The sequence below is a fragment of the Triturus cristatus genome, chromosome 10 (genome assembly GCF_964204655.1).
Source record: "Triturus cristatus chromosome 10, aTriCri1.1, whole genome shotgun sequence".
Lineage (NCBI taxonomy): Eukaryota > Metazoa > Chordata > Amphibia > Caudata > Salamandridae > Triturus > Triturus cristatus.
In genome coordinates this window covers 184972674-184991466 of record NC_140593.1, presented here as the reverse complement: position 1 = coordinate 184991466, position 18793 = coordinate 184972674, and the positions used below count along the sequence as shown (strand labels likewise).

At 41.3% G+C, this 18793-nt stretch overlaps 1 long non-coding RNA gene across 1 annotated transcript in view; it reads left to right on the top strand.

Annotated features, from left to right (window-relative positions):
* Positions 1 to 16054, top strand: part of LOC146789184 (uncharacterized) — a 62794-nt gene extending 46740 nt beyond the window's left edge. Inside the window, exon 3 of the long non-coding RNA XR_014969765.1 lies at positions 15703 to 16054. This is a non-coding gene — a long non-coding RNA (uncharacterized LOC146789184). The remainder of the gene's footprint in view (positions 1 to 15702) is intronic.
* The last annotated feature ends 2739 nt before the right edge of the window (positions 16055 to 18793 follow it).

The following is an 18793-nucleotide window of genomic DNA, read 5'->3' as shown; positions in this document are numbered from 1 at the left end:
ATATATGGTGACCCTGTCTCTCCGGTGTCTCTTCTAGTGCAGTTGCCTTGCTTTTCGTCGCCCCCCCTCCCACATCAATGTCCTTCGATTCACTGTCCTTCGTGGCTAAAGCCCCTTGGCTTTCTGCCATCCTCCATTTGTTGTTTTTTTTCCGGGGGAAGCTGTTCCCCCTTTCCCTCCTTCTCACCATTTTCCGTTCTCTCTCCTTTTTCTTTTTTTTTCTTCTCTCCTTCCTTCCCATCCCATATTCCCTTCCTTTTTATCCCTCTCACCTCTACTTTTTGGCAACATTTACACTATCTATTCCTATCTACATTCTCCTTTTTCCCATTTCTGCTTACAATATTCTACTGTTTTCCTATTCTGTCTCTGTCTCCACTTCTGTGGTGGTCATATGCTCTAGCCCCCTTGCATCAGGTTCTCCCTCTTCATTCATTTTTATTCAACTTCGTTTTACTTTTTCTCTCTCTTCTCCCACTCTGCTTTGAATTCTTTACTTCCTTTTGCTTAATCCTATTTTTCTTCCAGAGATGAATGGTCTGCGTGTCATTTCTTTGAATGTCAAAGGTATTCGAAACCCAGTTAAAAAGCAACGTGTTTTATCTCACTTAGCGAGACTGAAATGCCATGTAGCAATGTTACAGGAAACTCACCTTAATTCACAGGATTTGTCTTCACTACGTAAACAATGGGTTGGAGAGGCATTCTGCTCTCTGGCAGTGAACAACAAAAATGGTGTTATCATTTTGTTTCATAAATCGTTGACTGTTCAGTTACACGATGAGTTTCATGATAGATGTGGTAGATGGTTGTTTTTAGATGTTACTATTAATAATACAAAATTTTCCTTCTGTAATGTTTATGGACCTAATGGTGTTGATTTAACCTTCCGGAATGACTTCTCCTTGCTTCTTTCTTCTCATGCGACTGATGATTTAATTGTGGGAGGTGATTGTAACCAACTTATGGATCCCTTTCTAGATCGTAAATCACTCACTAGATATGTCCCCAATAAGATGCAGAAGTCCTTTTTTAAGGCCATCTTTTCTAGAGGTCTCATTGATTCATGGAGACTTTCCCACCCTGACACTTTAGAATTTTCCTTTTTTTCTCCTGTGCACTCATCACACTCCCGCATTGACTATATTTTTCTTACCCAACATACTCTCTAATTTATGACTAACTCAGAATTAGGCTCCATTCTCATATCCGATCACGCCCCTGTAATACTAGACTTGGATTATCCCTCTCCTACTCCCACCTCTCGGCGCTGGCACTTTAATAACTCTCTCCTTCTCGACACACAATTCACTGAACAATTTCTGCTTTTTATAGAGGAATTTTTCAAACACAATCTTCATTCTACCTCCCATTTTCATTTTATTTGGGATGCTTTCAAGGCTGCTGCCAGAGGATTTATTATTGACTTTGTATCCCACAAGAGGAAAACAGCCCTTTCACAGTCCTCCCAAATTCTTAAACAGATTAAAGACCTAGAGCATCTTTACTTCACCAAGAATTCTTCAGACATACTCTCCTCTCTCATTAAGGCGAAAATGCAATATAACAAACACTCTTGGGACTCTGCATGTAATAATCTTCTTAAATTTCATGCCAAAATATACGGGGGACGTAATAAGGCGGGCAAATCTCTTGCTAATTACCTCAAAATTTAAAAGCAAAAATCCAAAATAATCTCCATTATTGATTCGCAAGGAAATCATCAATTTACTGATGATAAAATACTTGACTGTTTTGTTCAATATTATTCTTCCCTTTACACTCCGGAATTTGTTCCCTCTCCCACACAACTCGACTCTTTCTTTCAATCAATTCCTAAATCTTCAGATTGCTTTACTGACCTTTCTTGTCTGGGTGTTCCTATTTCAGATAAGGAGATTCTTAATGCTATTACTCTTTTACCTAAAGATAAGGCACCTAACGACATCTGCCCCCCCCACATCTTCTCGGAAATCGGTCAGACTATCCCTCAGGGGATTCTACCCCTACTAAATAAATCACTGACCCAGGGCAGGGTACCTACTGGCTTTAAACACGCTCTGCTAATCCCTCTAATTAAAAAACCAGGCCTGGACCCTCAGGACTCATCAAATTATCGTCCTATATCCCTGCTGCCGTTCCTATCCAAGATATTGGAGGCTCACGTCTCCAATTGCCTTTCCAACTTTGTGGAAACCACTGGATTTCTGGAGCCAAATCAAGCTGGGTTCCGTCCAGGCCATTCGACCGAGACGGTAACCCTGGCAGTCCAGAATACACTTCGGTGTAACGCAGACAGGGATGTCCACCAGGCACTGGTGCTTCTTGACCTGTCTGCTGCATTCGACACGGTCGACCATACTATTTTGGTCGGCCGTGTCGAGCAGGCAGGCCTCAGAGGTGCTGCCCTGAGCTGGGTGGAATCATTCTTGTCCGACCGGACTCAAGCAGTGAGACTGGGCACTTTCACAGCCCCTAGAATTAAGAACGATTGCGGGGTCCCTCAAGGCTCATCCCTGTCCCCCCTTTTATTTAATTTATACTTGCGTCCCCTTTTGTACTCCTTGAGGAAATTCAAAGTGTGGATCTTTAATTACGCAGATGATCTGCAATTGGTTTTCCCCCTGGGGTCGCCGGATGCTGTCACTGAGTTTAGGGAGGTCATGGCTCATATCCAGAGTTGGATGGGCCTTAACCACCTAAAACTTAACCCAGGCAAGACTGAATTGATCTTGCCTGGGAAGAGCGAACTCAGCTGGGGACCTCAATTTTGGCCTCTGGAGATGGGAAACCCCCCCTCCAATTCCCGCACAGTTAAGAGCCTTGGAGTCACCTTTAGTGAAGACCTCTCCCTGAAAAGTCAGGTAGGGTCAGTTGTTTCCGCTTGCTTCTTTCAGCTGCGCAAGATTAGAAAGATTGCCCATTTCCTAACCCATTCTGCCCTGATACAGGTGACCATCGCCCTTGTGCTGTCTAGGCTGGACTACTCAAATAGTTTATATTTGGGCCTTCCAGCCGGGCAGCTCAAGAGGCTGCAGCTGGTTCAAAATCAGGCGGCCAGGCTGATCTGTGGGCTTCCTAAATGGCAGTCCATCAGGCCAGGCCTGGCAGACCTGCACTGGCTGCCGGTAGCCCAGAGGGCGGCTTTTAAAACCGGCTGCATTATCTTTAGGGCATTACAAAGTAAAGGCCCCAAATTTATCATCAATCTGCTTGCCAGATACACCCCCTCCCGCAACCTCCGCTCTGGTCACAAAAACTTGCTCATGGTGCCGGTTGTTAGGAAACAACGTCAGGGCGGCAGCTCTTTTCATTTTCTTGCTGCCTCCCTCTGGAACTCCTTGCCAGCTTCTTCAAGGTCACACGAGGATATTCTAGCCTTTAGACTAGCCTTTAAGACCTGGCTTTTTAGAGAAGCTTATCCTTAGACGTTCTAAGTTGTCCTCCTGTTGTTGTGTTATGCTCTGAAAACCTCCTACAGCGCCATGAAGCCTACGGGCGTACGTGCGCTTTATAAGTTAAATTTAACATAACATAACATAACCTGGCCCAGATGGCTTTACGGTTTGCTTCTATCTTTACTTTAAGAATATTCGATTTCCACATTTACTTTCATTGATCAATCACTTTCTCGCCCAGGGAGAATCCAAAGGTTCCTTTACAGAGGCAATGCTATGTCTAATTCCCAAAAAAGATAAAGATCCCTCCCTTTGTAAGAATTATCGACCTATTTCCTTAATTAATACTGATTGTAAAATTTTTGCAAACATTTTGGCATCTCGCATCAATAAGGTCATCCCTAACCTTGTTAATATTTATCAATCAGGCAGGTCCATAACTGATAATTCGAGAACCCTCCTCAACATCATTCACCTTGCCTCAAAGGTGGACTTCCCAATTGCAGCCATTACTTTAGATGCTGAGAAAGCATTTGACAGAGTTAGTTGGGATTTCATGTTTGGTGCGTTGAGGTGGCATGGCTTCAGCCCTTCCATTATTCAATATATTAAATTGTTATATTCTGCTCCCTCTACCTCTATCTCGCTCAACGGCTCTCAATCTCAATATTTTCCCTTACATAGAGGTACCAGACAAGGTTGTCCCCTCTCCCCTCTTCTTTTTCTTCTTGCGTTAGAACCCTTCTTAGAAAAAATTCGTCGTTCGCCAACATATACTGGCTTCACATTTCAGAACACTGATATTAAGTTTACTACCTATGCGGACGATATTTTACTCTATATCTCTAATCCATCTACCTCTTTACCTTCCCTCTTTTCTTTGTTACAAGAATATTCCCTGGTTTCTGGTTATAAACTTAATATAGATAAATCTGAGGTTTTACCCCTTAACAAATTCTGCCTTCCTCACATGTTCCATTGTTCTGGTTTTTAATGGAATTCCGGCAATATTAAATGTCTAGGCATTCTCTATGCCAATACTATTAGAGAAACCATCAATCTTAATTAGAAAGAAATACTCAAAAAGCTTTCCTCTCTTGTTGATAGCTGCTCTCCCCTTTTCCTTTCCTGGTGGGGGAGGCTTGCAACCATTAAGATGATGCTTCTCCCCATTGTTAATTTTTATCTCTCAATGCTTCCAATCTCCCTTCCTCTCCACTTTTTTAAAACAATATATCGCATATGCACAACGTTCTTATGGAATAATCGTAAAGCTAGGATCTCTCTCTCTCGTCTTCAACAACCCAAAGATCTGGGTGGTGTTAACTTCCCCAACCTCACTCGATTTCATTCTGCCTTTACTTTAAAACAAATTTGGCCTTTTCTATCGGTTTCATCCGACCCTCCTCAAACGGCCTGGAGCTCAATTGAACTATCGCAACTTTCGCCTTTCTCATTTCTTACGGCCACTCACCTCCGCAGCGCTTTCTTTCTCCATTCTTTAAACACTCCAAAGCACTCGCTCTCTTACTGTTTCGTTCCTCCCTCTCACAGTCAGAGTATCACTCTTTAACCCCAATATGGTATAATAAATCTTTAAAGATTAACCACAGAGCGCTCTTTTGGAAAGAATGGATTGACAAAGGAATCATCTCTTACGATCATCTACTTAGTGACAATTCCTTGAGAGACTTTTCTGATCTCCGTGCCTCTTTCAACCTCTCTAACACACATTCTTCCCAGTATCTTCCCAGTATCCCCTGCTTAAAAACTCCTTAGCCTCCATTATCTCTCATAACGCAGTCCTCCCCCCCTCTACCAGACTTTACTATTCCCCTCAAAGCTTCTGCAATTTACAAATTACTTTCCCGTCCCTTCACTGACAGACCCAAATCTAAACTTGAACTCTCATGGGAAAAAGATTTAGCTCAACAATTTCCCCTTCAGGTTTGGAATTCTTTGTGGTCCAAGTTACATACTGCTTCCCGTTCCGCCAGCACCACACAGACTCTATACTTTTTTTACAATACTTTTTTATACCCCTCATGATTTACATAATTTTAAGTTAACTGACTCCAAAAAATGCTGGTCTTGTTCTCATGCTGATAGTGATTTTTTTCATATGTTCTTTCACTGCCCATTGGTTAAATCCCTGTGGTCTCGTATTTGGTCAAAATTAAACGAAATATTAGCTACTGACCATTCCTTTGAGATTGTTCATATCTTTCTGGGTGGTGCTTCTCCTATATGGAATGTTCAATGTATTGTATGCAAATTTATAGATTTATATTTAGCCATTTCCTTACAGATAATCACATCCATTTGGAAAGATACTTCAAAGATTTCATACAATGCCTGGTGGAATCTACTTTGTCATCATCATAGGCTTGATCGTGCTTTTGCTAACACAGTACCTCTTTTGATCAAAAAAGATTTGTTATGGTTGCCTTTAACTAATTTTCTCTATAGAAATGTTCCATGATTCACTTAGTTGTTTATACAATTATTAAGTTTCTGTTATTATATGATATATCCTCTTTATATTGATTGCCTTTCATCCCTCCTTTTTCCCCCCTCTTCTCTTTTTCTTTCTCCTGTTCCTCCCTCCCCACTAAAAATATATATACCCTTAAAAGCTTTTCCCTTATGTATATTTCCTATATCCTTTCTGGCATTTTTTAAAAAAATTTAAGAATTCATTTTTCCTGCCTTATCTTACTGCCTGTTGATTTTTTATTTGTATTGATGTTCTACTTGGATTATCATTTTCAATAAAGCTTCTTAAACTAAAAAAAAAACATAGAACAATTTACATAAATCACCTACAAATAGAAAAGTCATGAGAGAATCCCCCACATCTACATTGGGTTTGATCTATATTTATAATCTTTCAGATGGGCATCTGAGTAAGGACACCACCAAAACTTGATAATTCAGTTTGACGCTTGATATTGCCCGTGAGGTGTGGCTATTGCCTAAATCCCAGTACCACTATAGGTTAAGGCTAGGTTTGTACTTTTAACATGATAGCATTTTTCACTAAGTATCATTGTCTTTAATACCAGGCTTAACCAGAATGTTATTCATAAGAAGTTGTGCAGTTCGGCATCTGCGTTCAAGCCCCATGGTGTCTCTGTTCCTTTCATAATGATCCATCTGGATTCTGCTTGTCTTAGTAGCTGATCACGGTCCCCCCTCTGATACGCAGAGGGATGTGTTCTACTCCATAATATTTTAGATATTCAAAATTGCCATCATGTACATTCCAAATGTGTTTGGCGACATGATGTTAGTTTTCTGTTGATTCATGCCGTGACGGTAAGCTTTGCATTTTGGACATTTAAAAAATGCTTTTGCTCTTAACTATTGTGCTTTGCTTCCATCTTGGTCAGTTCTTTGATAGTGGCTATGTGTAAGGATGTCTCCCAGAGAGGGTGCCTTTTTAGGTCTCGCTGAGACAGCGAAAGCTGTCTCTTTGAGACATTTTGTAAGTGGGTTTTAAAAGTGCTTCCCCTGGCATAGAGCTACAGTGCACGAGGCGTGCACGCGCGCAAAGCAGCCATATGGCTTTACGTCGCTCTACCTCGTAGCCCCTCTCTGCCCCCTTCCCTGCCGCTTCTCTCCCCCCCCCCGCCCCCATTGCATCCAATGCTTGTTTTTGTTTTGGTTAGGCATGGGGAGATTGCTGTTCATGCAGTTCCTCCTTTCACTAATCTTCCCTCCCTGATAATGTATTTCTCCCCACTGCAGTGTTTGCTATCCTTTCTTCTCTTAACTAGCCCACTCCACCCTTCAACCTCCCCTCTTCATTCCCGGCTACAAACCTACACCCGTCCTCCAAGGGCTCCTCCCTCTTCTCGGATTGTAAGGACCAACCCCCCCTCTCCCTTTTGCAATGTATACTCTCCCCTCGCCCTGCGTAACCCTCTCTATGAGTTTTGTTTTCTCTTCTCTTAAGATTCGCCTCGGCTCCTCCCTCCGCAGTCCCCCCTTACCCTCTCAGGCCCTGTCTGCCTCTCCCGTTTCCTTCAGCGGTTCATGTGCGTCCTTCTCGGACCCTGCCAGTCCCTCTCCGTTTTCTTACCTTGTCTCCCCGTCTCTCTCGTGTTCCTTTCCCTGGTTTCTCTTCATTTCTCTTTCCTGCCCCTCTCCCTCTTCTGCAGCCGCATCTCTCTCTTCTCTTACCCTGCCTGTCCATCTCACACCAGCAGTTCCCTTCTCCCCCTCCTCTCTCTCAATTCCACTGTTGCTGGTTTCCCTTCTCTTATCCCGCCTGCCCCGCTCCCTCCTTCCTGCTGCTCATTCTCCACCCTCTGCAGACACAATCCCCCCTCCCTCCGATTATTCTGCCCACCCATCTCTTCCACCTGCAGCCGCTGATCCCTGTCTTCAACCATCCCACAGCTCTGTTCCCAGGCCCTGCCTGTCTCTTGTCTCTGCTGTCCTTGCTCTCTCTTCTTCTACGCCCGTTATCTCCGCATTCTGTCTCCCTTTGGCGTACCCACCTTGTCTCCCATCTGCACTACCTTCTCACCCTCCTCTTCACCTTCCCCCCCCCCGCTCTGTCACGTGCAATCCTCGCTCCCTCGCTTCTCTCCTCTGTAGTTCCCACCGTCCATTCGGTTCACGCGCGCCCACCTGCCTCCTCATGCCTAACCCGTGCCCTACCTCTCCACTCTGCAGTTCCTGCTGTACTTACCATACTTTGCCTGGCCTCTCTCTCTTGCTCCCCTGCGTCACACATGCTTAGCGTGACCACCCCTCCGTCATTTATACAGACTGTCCGTAAACTAGCTAGCCCTCATGTCTGCCGTCCATGGTTGGTCCATAATTTTAGCATTTCTTGCGACAGATGAGATGCCTTAGTTCAAGAGGGAGGGCGTATCCTGTGGTGTCGGGCCGAGGGAGAGGCAGACAGCTAAACTAGGAACATGCCGCCTAAAAGAAATGTAAATGTGTGCAGTTGGCTATTTACAAATGTAAAGGCTGACCAATGCAATAGGTCTCACATTTACGCGAGTTTAAGCTATTGGCCTTGTAAATGACGATGCCTTTTATTTATGTTTGCAAAAACGAAAACACAAATAAAAGGCATTGTTGTTTGCAATGCGAATAGCTCAAACTCGCGTAAATGCGAGACCTATTGCATTGTAAATTCTTTTTTTTTTGGTTTTGGTTAGGCATGGGGAGATTGCTGTTCATGCACCTTATCAATAACATCAGAATGCTCCATAACACCCCTGGCTTCCCATGCACCTTAGCAATAACATCAGAGTGCTCCATGACACCCCTGGCTTCACATGCACCTTATCAATCACATCAGAATGAACCAAAGGGTTGCAAAGTGACACAAACTAATGAGGAGGTAAATAATTAAATACATCGCTTAATTGAACAACACTTCTCCTTGGATTCTAGAATTCTCGTTTTCTATGATGATGGCATTTGGGTTTTGGATTTTACAACGTTGCTTTGTTTGTTCATCTAGTTATGGGTTCTAAATTGCAGAATGTCCCTTTGTTTGGTGTCTGTTTGGATTTTGAATTCGAGGTTGAGCATTTGTTCGATGTCTGCTTGGGTTTAGCATTTCTGAATATCCCTTTGTTTGATAATATCTGCTTAGGCTGGCTGTAGTTTTGGGCAGTTCCCTTTGATTGGCGCCTGCTTGGACTTTGCATTCCAGGTTGTGCATCTGTTTAATATCTGCTTGGGTTTAATATTTCTGAGCTTCTTTGGTTTGATAATATCTGCTTCGGGTGTAGACTCCTGCAGTTCCCTATGTTTGGTGTCTACCTGTATTGACGCTCCACGGTGTGCAAGTGTTTGTTAAATGCTTCGGTTTAGTACTTCTGAATTTTGCTTTTTTGGTTAATATCTGCTTAGGCTGTAGTTTCATGCAGTTCTCTTTGTGCAGTGTCTACTTTGATTGTACATTTGCTTGATGTCTGCTTGGGTTTAGTATTTCAGAGTTTCCCTTTCTTTGATAATATCTGCCTAGATTGCAGATTCCTGCAGTTTCCTTTGTTTGATGCCTGCTTGGATTTTGTATTCCAGACAGAATGCGCCTTTGTTTAATGTGGCCTAGAGGGTTTTCGAGGCCAATTGTGACATCACTCACTTGATGGACCCTTTAAACGAAAGCCAAGTCTTGCAAAACCAGTTGCCCCAGCCTGTGATTCTAAAGTGAGCTTCTGCAGCTCTGCAGTCTTTCCACCCCACCAAGCCCTGTTGCTCCAGGGGATTGTCCTGTGACATTACTGAGATAAGATCCTTTTGATCACCCCAGAGATCACAAAGCCCGCTTTTAATGACATGTGCTGGCACAACATTGACGATGCAACAGCCGCTCGCCACTTGCCAGGTCAGAAGAAATATTCTCTTAGAAAAGCAATATCTTCCACAGCCTCTAAAACTGGAGACAGGAGATATGACAGTGGTTTAGGAATAGCAGCTCTCCAAGGGAGCTTGTGCAGGTTGTGGACTGTGGAAGGAGAAAGACCAACATGAAACCCCATCTGTGACAGCGTAAAAGATAACATAGCTTTATCAAACGTCACTGGCCATTGGTCAGAAGCAGAAGTTGGATGGCTGCAATGCAATAGGTCTCGCATTTACTAGAGTTTGAGCTATTGGCATTGTAGATTGCAATGCCTTTTATTAATGTGTTGGTTTTTTAAACAAGTAAATAAAATAACCCCGGGCGTAGCACTACGCTTCGCCCACGTAGTGTACGTAGCGCTGCCTGCTTCGCACTTTCCGAAGTAGGCGAAGCAGGGCAGCGCTACGCACACGCCGAGGGCGAAGCGTAGCTGCTTGCCACCCGCCACCCACCTCCCGCCTGCCCTCCTTTTAATAATATCAGCAATGAAAAATAAATTAAAGTAAAGCGACTTACCGTAAGCGTGGCGTCTCCGGGGCTCCCTCTTTCTGTTTCTAATTTCTTCTGGCAAATGCGCATGTGCGGACACCTGCGCATGCGCATTTCTTGCGAGAAATGCGCATGCGCGGGCGTCCGCGCATGCGCATTTGTCAGAAGAAATTAGAAACGAAGAAGAGGGAGCCCCGGAGACGCCGCGCTTACGGTAAGTCGCTTTACTTTAATTTATTTTATATTGCTGATATTATTTAAAAGAAGGGCGGGCGGGAGGTGGGTGGCACGTAGTGGGGCTACGCGAAGCGCGTAGTGTGCGTAGATTTGGGCACACTACGTGCTGCTTCACGAAGCCCCACTACGCCCACCCTTAAAATAAAAGACATTGTCATTTCCAATGCCAATAGCATAAACTCTCGGAAATGCGAGACCTATTGCATTGTAAATGCTTGTTGTATGTGATGTTCAGATGACCCGATGTCATTTCCTTTAGGTCGTCATCTTTTCTTAGGATTTTCCAATGATCTTGAAGTGTATCCCTTATTATTTTGTTGGATGAGTTGAATTGCGTAATGTATCTTACTTTGTTCCTCTCTGGATCCTCATCCTGTACCAAAGTTTTAATCTTTGGAAGTAATAAGGCTTCTCTGTTTTTCTGTAAAGTTCTTGATATAGCATTATCTAACACTGTTGCGGGATATCCTCTGATTAGGAATCTACGATACAGCTCATCAAGTTGTAAAAGAAACTCCACTTCCTCCGAGCAATTCCTTTGTGCTCTTAAAAATTCCTCGTATGGGACACTCCATTTTAAACACTTTGGATGAACACTGTCAGCTGATAAAATGCTATTGCATGCAGTTGTTTTTCGGAAGAGTGTTGTACAGATTTTCTGATCTTTTATGTAAACATGAATATCCTGGTAGTCTATCTCTATTTTACTGATATTGTATGTGAATTGGAGTTGGAAGGTTTTGTTATTGAGACTCTTGAGGAAGATGGTACGATCCTCTGTGTTTCCCTCCCATATTAGAAACAGGTTGTCTATATAACGTACCCAGAGTATAATGTGCTCCATCATCTGTTTGTTCTTGTCTGACCAAATTTGTTCTGCCTCCCAGATGCCCCTGGTAAGATTTGCATATGTGGGTGCAAAGGAAGTCCCCATCGCTGTACCTTTGCTTTGCTTATAGAATTTTTTGTCAAAGATGAAGATGTTATTCGTGAGGCAGAAACATAGCATTTCCACTAACATATTGGTCTGTTGGAGTATATTTAATGATCTTGATCGAAGAAAGGATTGACAGGCTTTGATCCCATCTTCATGCCGAATTGAAGTGTACAGTGATACAACATCAATGGTTATCATTGTATACTCATCTTTCCAGGGTATGTTGGCGATTCTGTTAAAAAAGTCCATTGAGTCTCTGATGTAGGATGGTAGATCTTGTACAAATGGGAATAGGAAGATATCCAGGAATCTTGAGGTATTCTCTAGTAAGGAACCACAGTAGCTGACGATTGGATGTCCCAACGGATTGTCTAGTCTTTTATGTACCTTTGGTAGTATGTCAATTGTTGGTATTACCGAATGTTTTATCAGAAGATAGTCCAACTCATTCTCATCAAGCAAACCATCCTGATGCCAGTCCTGAAGCATCTTATGGAACTTGTTCATGATCATAGGTGTCGGGCCTTCCTTAAGTTTTTCATAGTTTGACAGATCGTTCAATTGTCGCTTGATTTTAGTGTAGTATTTTTGAGCATCCATAATTACTATATTTCCCCCTTTATCGGAGGGTTTTATGACGATCTTGTCATCCGATCTTAAGTCATTCAGGGCCCACCTGTCGTCATGAGACATGTTTCCAAGTTTATTTTGGTTCCTCTTCCTTTCTTTGATGTAAATAGTGCGTAATACCTCTGTCATTAATTCCTGGAATTATATATATACGGTATAGAAAATATATAAATACATATTAGAGCTTAAATACATTAAATAATTATTGTGAGAAAGAGGACTATTAGTTGGGTTGTATAGTAGTCCGCCATAAGTAATAATGTCTTACTTCTTGCTACATCAGGTGAATGATTCAGTTGCTCAAAACTCAGCTTAATCTGTGGTCACTATGGAGTAGAGCAGTCAGGCCTAATTTAAGTTGATTTGCTTTAGGGGAGAGGATGTAGCTTAACGGCTAGGGCGGTTGACCTCAAATCTTTGGAACCGGGTTCGAGTCTCAGCAATGACGCTCAACATCCTATGATCCTAGGCAAATCACTTAATATCCCTGTGTCTAACAAAAATAATTGTGTCCTCATGTAACGCAACTGGTGCTCATGTAAAGTGCTCTGATAACGGTTTTCGGGTCATGTTCGCGCTATATAAAACTTCGGGGGAAAAAAAGTAAATGAAGAAAATGTGTAAAGCATCCAGAAGTACCAAAACAGTTAAAACTTCAGTAAACACAACACAATTAAAATGCCACTCTGATTTATGAATAGTTGAACACGACTCCATGAGGCCTGATACACTATCCAACTTGATCCACTGAATTTGCTGCTGCGCTGGAAAAGCTCAAAGAGGGAGTGTGACACAGGATTAGATATAGCAGACAAGGGTTTCAACATGGCTGACACAAAATGCCTGGCAAATACTAAGCACCCTACCTGTGTGGGCTCCAAGACCTACTTAGGGGTGACTTGTTTAATATTTACAAGTAGGGTTCTTTCCTGTCAAAGGGGTATTTTTGACAAGGTTTGAAAGCTGCAGCAGCCAGGCTATACATGTATACCTGAAGCCATGCTTTTCCATGGCAGGCTAATGGATGGCAAAATAGGTGCTGCAGTTTTTAGATGACATTTAACTTTTCCATGTGACTGGTATATTCTCCTGCACTATATGCTATGGCCTTATGAAATGTTAAATATGCCAATTTTGTATTAGCCAATTGTACCATGTTTTAGGGGTGAGAGCACATACACTGGGGGCAGGAACGCAGTGCCCCAATGCCAGTCAGCAATATATTGGGATGATCATGCCAAACATGTGGATTCTCAAACACTAACGCTGGACTGTATAAAATCTCATTGTGTTCCTGTGAACCGCTTTGAAGGGGGGCAAAGCTCTCCATTTTTAATGGATTTGCTCTGGCCTTAGCATATTCTCTTACTCAGTAATGCTAGGACGTAGTGCATGAGCTCTGAAATACTCAGCGTTTTCAGTTAAAACAAGCCCCTTCTCTCATGCATGGACTATGAATGAATCCCTGAAATTTGTAAAGTGCATTACTCTTCAAGAGTCTTTACACACTGGATTTGAAATAGCCTTCAAACAAAAAGAACAAAGGAAATAGTAAAAGATACGCAGAAATAAATCATAAAGCGACCCTGAGTATCTCTTTTAGGCTTCATTTAACGTCATTCTGTACACGGTCTCGGACAATCTTCACGAAGAATTAGGTATTTCTGCTTACAAAATAATAGCAATGACTTAGTAATTTTTAATATCATCCTAACCAATAAAATAATAAACAGCACGCATCGCTGCAGTAACCATCTCCCACAGCAGCTGCAAGCCTTTCGAGAGAAGGCTAACCTGTCCTTTCCAGGGATATCACAAGTAAACATGAGATCTGAAAACTATTCCTGCTCAAACCTGCTAAAAGCCTTGCTACAAATCAAAGATGCCAACTGAACTTGCATCTTGGTCCCTTATCCCTCCTTCTCAGACTACAAGCGTTCTTTTCATTATGTTTTCATAATTTACTCAATTGAAAATATACATTTACAAATAAAGGTTTTATAGCAGAATATTCTGAGATATGAAAGATCTGCTGCTTCTTCACCCATGTAGGATGTTTCTCCTAAAAAGTCATAAATCAACTGTAAACCTTTCTCAAATTCAAGTCAGCTCATGGATCTGGCAGGTCTATGTCTGCCAGGGGAGACTCGCTGAGCTAAGAAGCATGCACTTCACTACACGTTCCTTCTATTTAGAAAGAAGAAACCATGTCAAAGACACTTTTTTTAAAAAGGCAGTTTGGGCTATAAAAATGAAAAACAAGCATTTGCAATGCAATCGGTCTCGCCTTTTGAACTTTATATGCATTTCGCTATGCAGCATATTTGCCTGGGTGCTGAAACATCTACTGTTCTTTAACATGGAGGGAAAGTAAGCACCAAACAAACTGTGTGACACACCAGGTATGGAAACACATGAAGAGAAATATTGCCTTTCAGCGGGAAATGGTAAAGTCCAAAGCTCTGTTTTTAATTTAAAATCAGGGCCTTCGGTGGTCATATCACTGAAAACACAAGATTTGAAAAAAATATTATTGTCTACGGGTGCTCATGGAAGATGATTTCTATGGACTGGAATCTAGAGAATGCTGAAGTGATTCTGATATTTTACGGACCTCTGCTTGTCATTTTCTATCAAAAAAGTTAAAAAGAGGCAGTTGCCAAAAAATTTTTGAAAAAGAAAGTCCCTCAGCAGAAAGCAATTCTGGTATTTTACTGACCTCTACTGGTCGTTTTCTTTCAAGACAGTTAAATAGAGGCAGTTGAACAAGCAGAAAGCAATTCTGTTATTTTACTGACCTCTGCTGGTCGTTTTCTATCAAGACAGTTAAATAGAGGCAGTTGAACAGAAAAAAAAAGTCACTAAGCGGAAGCAGACAAGTCCTAGGGCTGATCTCCAGAGCCCACAAAGTGCATACACATATAGGTTTATACTAAAGTATATACAAGAGGTCGACTTAACTAGCAGACCATGCAATGAAAAGCAATGCTTGCCAGTTTCCTGGCCCAGTTGTTGGCCAGTGGGATGCTTTCATGCACAATAGAAAATAATATATATCACCCAATAAAACATATTTCGCAGTGAACAAAGAACACATGGGTGGTGGTAAAAGGGGGATAGAATGAACATTTTGCATTTCATTTTATCCATTTGTAGGGGTGCATCATAACCACGTGTAGAGAGCACCCGCATATAATCCTGTCTTGTGTAAATGTGTGTGTTAGAATTTTGAACCATGCAACGTATCTACAAAAAATATTCTAGTCCATTGACAAATAATATTAAGAGTTAACGTAGGAAATAAATGTAAACTAGCAGAAACCACTAACATGGAGAAGCCATGTTGTGAAGTTTGATATTGCCCATGTACTAAATGTTTTTAATAACAATACTTACTATAATTTGGTAAATGTGATAGTGGAAATGAAATGTAGTTATACAACTCGTAATGCTTAAATGATGTGTTCTTATGTTAGCTAAAGCTGTACGCCTGAAATGCAACCCCTGACAAACTCTTGCTTTAGGATTAATGTTCTGAATTTCACGTGTGCTGTGAAAGCTGTTCCTTCTTACGCTTTGCGTTGTAGGTGGAGAATAGTTTTTTAGACAAAATAATGTCTTTGTTTTCGCAGCCAGGCAAAGAGAGAAGAAGTTAGAATTGTATGGCTTGGAGGCGATAAAGGAAAGAAGTTGGTTTCACACGGGAGAAGGCATGAGCACCAAGGACGAATTGTTGCAAAGGATGTACATTGAGAACACCGTGGAAAGTACACTCATGGCTGTACCCATTGTGGAGTACGTGCGAGAGGTGCGCGATGGGAGCTCAACTTGTGAATAACTGGTTGTTGTACTTAGGGATAGTGCCCACATCATCCTTGCCTTTGGAGAGGGGACATATCAGTACAAGCTCTTTCCCTTGTGAAAGTGACTTTATGCTTCTCAACCCATACAAATGGTAGAGAGACTTCTTAGGAAGACTCTACAAGTGAGACCTTTTTCTTTTCATTAAAGCTGCTATTCATTAACGTAGGGATGCCATCTTAGCAATGGAGTAGGGATAGAATTAAATGCTTTTTATTCACCGACGATCCATGCAAGGAAATTTGGACTCTTGCTTCTTGATTGCATCCTCCTTCTCAAATTAATAGTTGTGTTCATTTTGCGCCATTTGAATTGAGTGTGTAGATTTGACTTTATGCTATTTCCTTTGTATTTTTATACTCTTCTGTTGATGCGTGTTTATGCTCAGTTATTTTTGGCTTTGTTATAAAATAACAAACCTTCCTTAATTGCCCTCTGATTATTATGTATCAGGGAGCGGTGTTTCTAAAATTTCTATGTATTATTGATTTTCTCCTCTTCACACTCTCATGCTGCTAAAAAGACCAATTGGAGTGTGTCTCTAAAAAAAGCCCAGAACGACTAGAATGGAAATGGAACTTTTGTCCGCAAAAACACTGGCTGATAACAGGGGTATAACTGGAGCCTAAAAGAAAGAATTGCCATAGTGACCATTTCCTAGCTTACTTATTAGACAATAAAGTTTGATCCAGTCCAAATTAAAAAAAAATATTTGAACTAAGGCACAACATTTTGCGCTATTTTTTTTATTTGAGAGACATGAAATAAATACAGTTGTGTGAACCTTCAAAGAATGCAATGCTAAACTAAGTTCTGCTCAATAAATGTTTAGCTTCAATTATTGCAAAATAGATTGCAAAATTGGTTTCTTTCCCTTTTAACCATAAGGTATTGATGTATCCACTGTTTTACTTGTCAAACACACCATTAGACCCATAACATGATTGATGAGCGAAAAAGGTGTCTTTTTTTCTTCTTTTTCACAATTTGTTGTCCTCATTCTGTTTCTAGTGCAGCTATGTTTATGCAAAAGAGATCGAAGATAAAATGAGAACTCCATTCATTACCGCACAAGCAAACAGAAAAAGTGCAAAAGAGCATTTGAGACATCCTGGAGAGTAATGCCATATATAGCTATTATTTTGGATTATGATAAAGCTTTTGAAAGTCACTTTTTGAGAGGCTTGGTGAAAGCTTGGAAGGGTGTATGAGTTTTTCTTCTCTACTGCCCCACGTCCTTCTTGGCCGAGCATTGCTACAATATAGATAATTGCCCTGGGACACAATACTGTGGGAGCAAATTAATTTGTATTACTCTGGTGTGAATCAACGTAGTATTTTAGAATGTAATTAAGAGGTAGGAAATATGTACCATTTCCTCCTTTTTATCATGTAACTACTTGTACAATTGTGGAGCTATCTTCAACAATGTAATCTAGCAAGCCACCTCTTGGCACTATGGGTCAATCCATAAAAGGATCTTTCATTTCCAGGCATTGCTTCTGGTTTAATACATTGATCGATCTGTGTCACTTGGCTCTCCTGCTTGCAAGCATATCACTGGTTTTAAAGAAGGGAATGCAAGAACTGTCCAATGAGGCAGTCTCTTGTAAACCATTGTAAGTAGAAAGAGCAATGGCTAATTTTCTGTAAATGTGTATGTTAGCATGCAGTGTCATGTGTACATAAACACATATATGTTGTACATGTATTTAACTCCTGTGTAGGTCCTTATTTGTCCTGAGGAGTCTTTATAGTCTGTGGAGACCAAGATGCACCAACAGACAAACAAGGTTGTTAACAAATAAGAAACTGATTGAAGAAATAGATAGATGAGATGAAATGTAGGGACAAATTATTTGTCCTTGTAGAACTACACTCCTATTTACATGATTGAGACACAAAAATAGAATGAATTGTATTCAGCTCTAAAATGTGAACGTATTAGGAGATGTGTATTTTTATAATACAATCAATTTGCAATCAAAAGTGACAAACCATTTCATGACACTGTGGTCTGTGCTTGTGTTAACTTACAGTTATTTTTATTTATTTATTTTCCTGCGCAAGCTGCCCAAAAAGGATAACTCCTTGGTACTTGCAAAGAAAAAAGAACATGTAAAGAAAAAGAAAAATTGACGGTTGAAGACAGGACTCATTTTCTGGTAAAATGACAATGGCAAAATGTATTTAAATCTGGAAATAAAAGATAGAGCAATAGATAATCTTAAAATAACTACTAAGTCGTTTTTTGGCCACCTTCCATACCTTCCAAGTCATCTTTATTGACTAGAATATGATCTTCATGGAACTATAAAGAGTGCTTAGTTTGATCCATTTAATTTGATCCACAGTGTAGGGCAAGCAAGGGCTGTTGTAAAGAGCTTCTTGCTTGTATGCTATGATCTGATGGTGGAATCTCACAGCCGTGAGATTCCACAGCATTGTTTGACCATAGAGCGTTCCTTGAAGGGCAGTTGACTACTGTCCAGCAAGGGACCGGTGCGCTTCCAGTTGATGTCCTCTTAATAAAGTGTTTTATCCACACTGTGCAGGACCTTGTAGCTATGTCTTCTAAAGGATCATGGCAGACTCCTCCTTCTCCCCATACTCTTCATCTGGGTAGAAATTCAGGTCAGACTGTCAGGCATTGCAATGGCTTCCTTTATCATGGTCTGCATATCTGTTTCTAGGACATTTTCTGTGACCTCAATCACATAATCTTTTTTCTCCTTAAAGTGAAACAAAATTGAACTTGGCTGCCTTGAAACCTGTCCCCGTTGGCAGCATTTATGTACTATGATGCCTAGGTCACGCAAATAGGCACACCTCCCATTGAAATAATGCTTAATAAAAGCACAA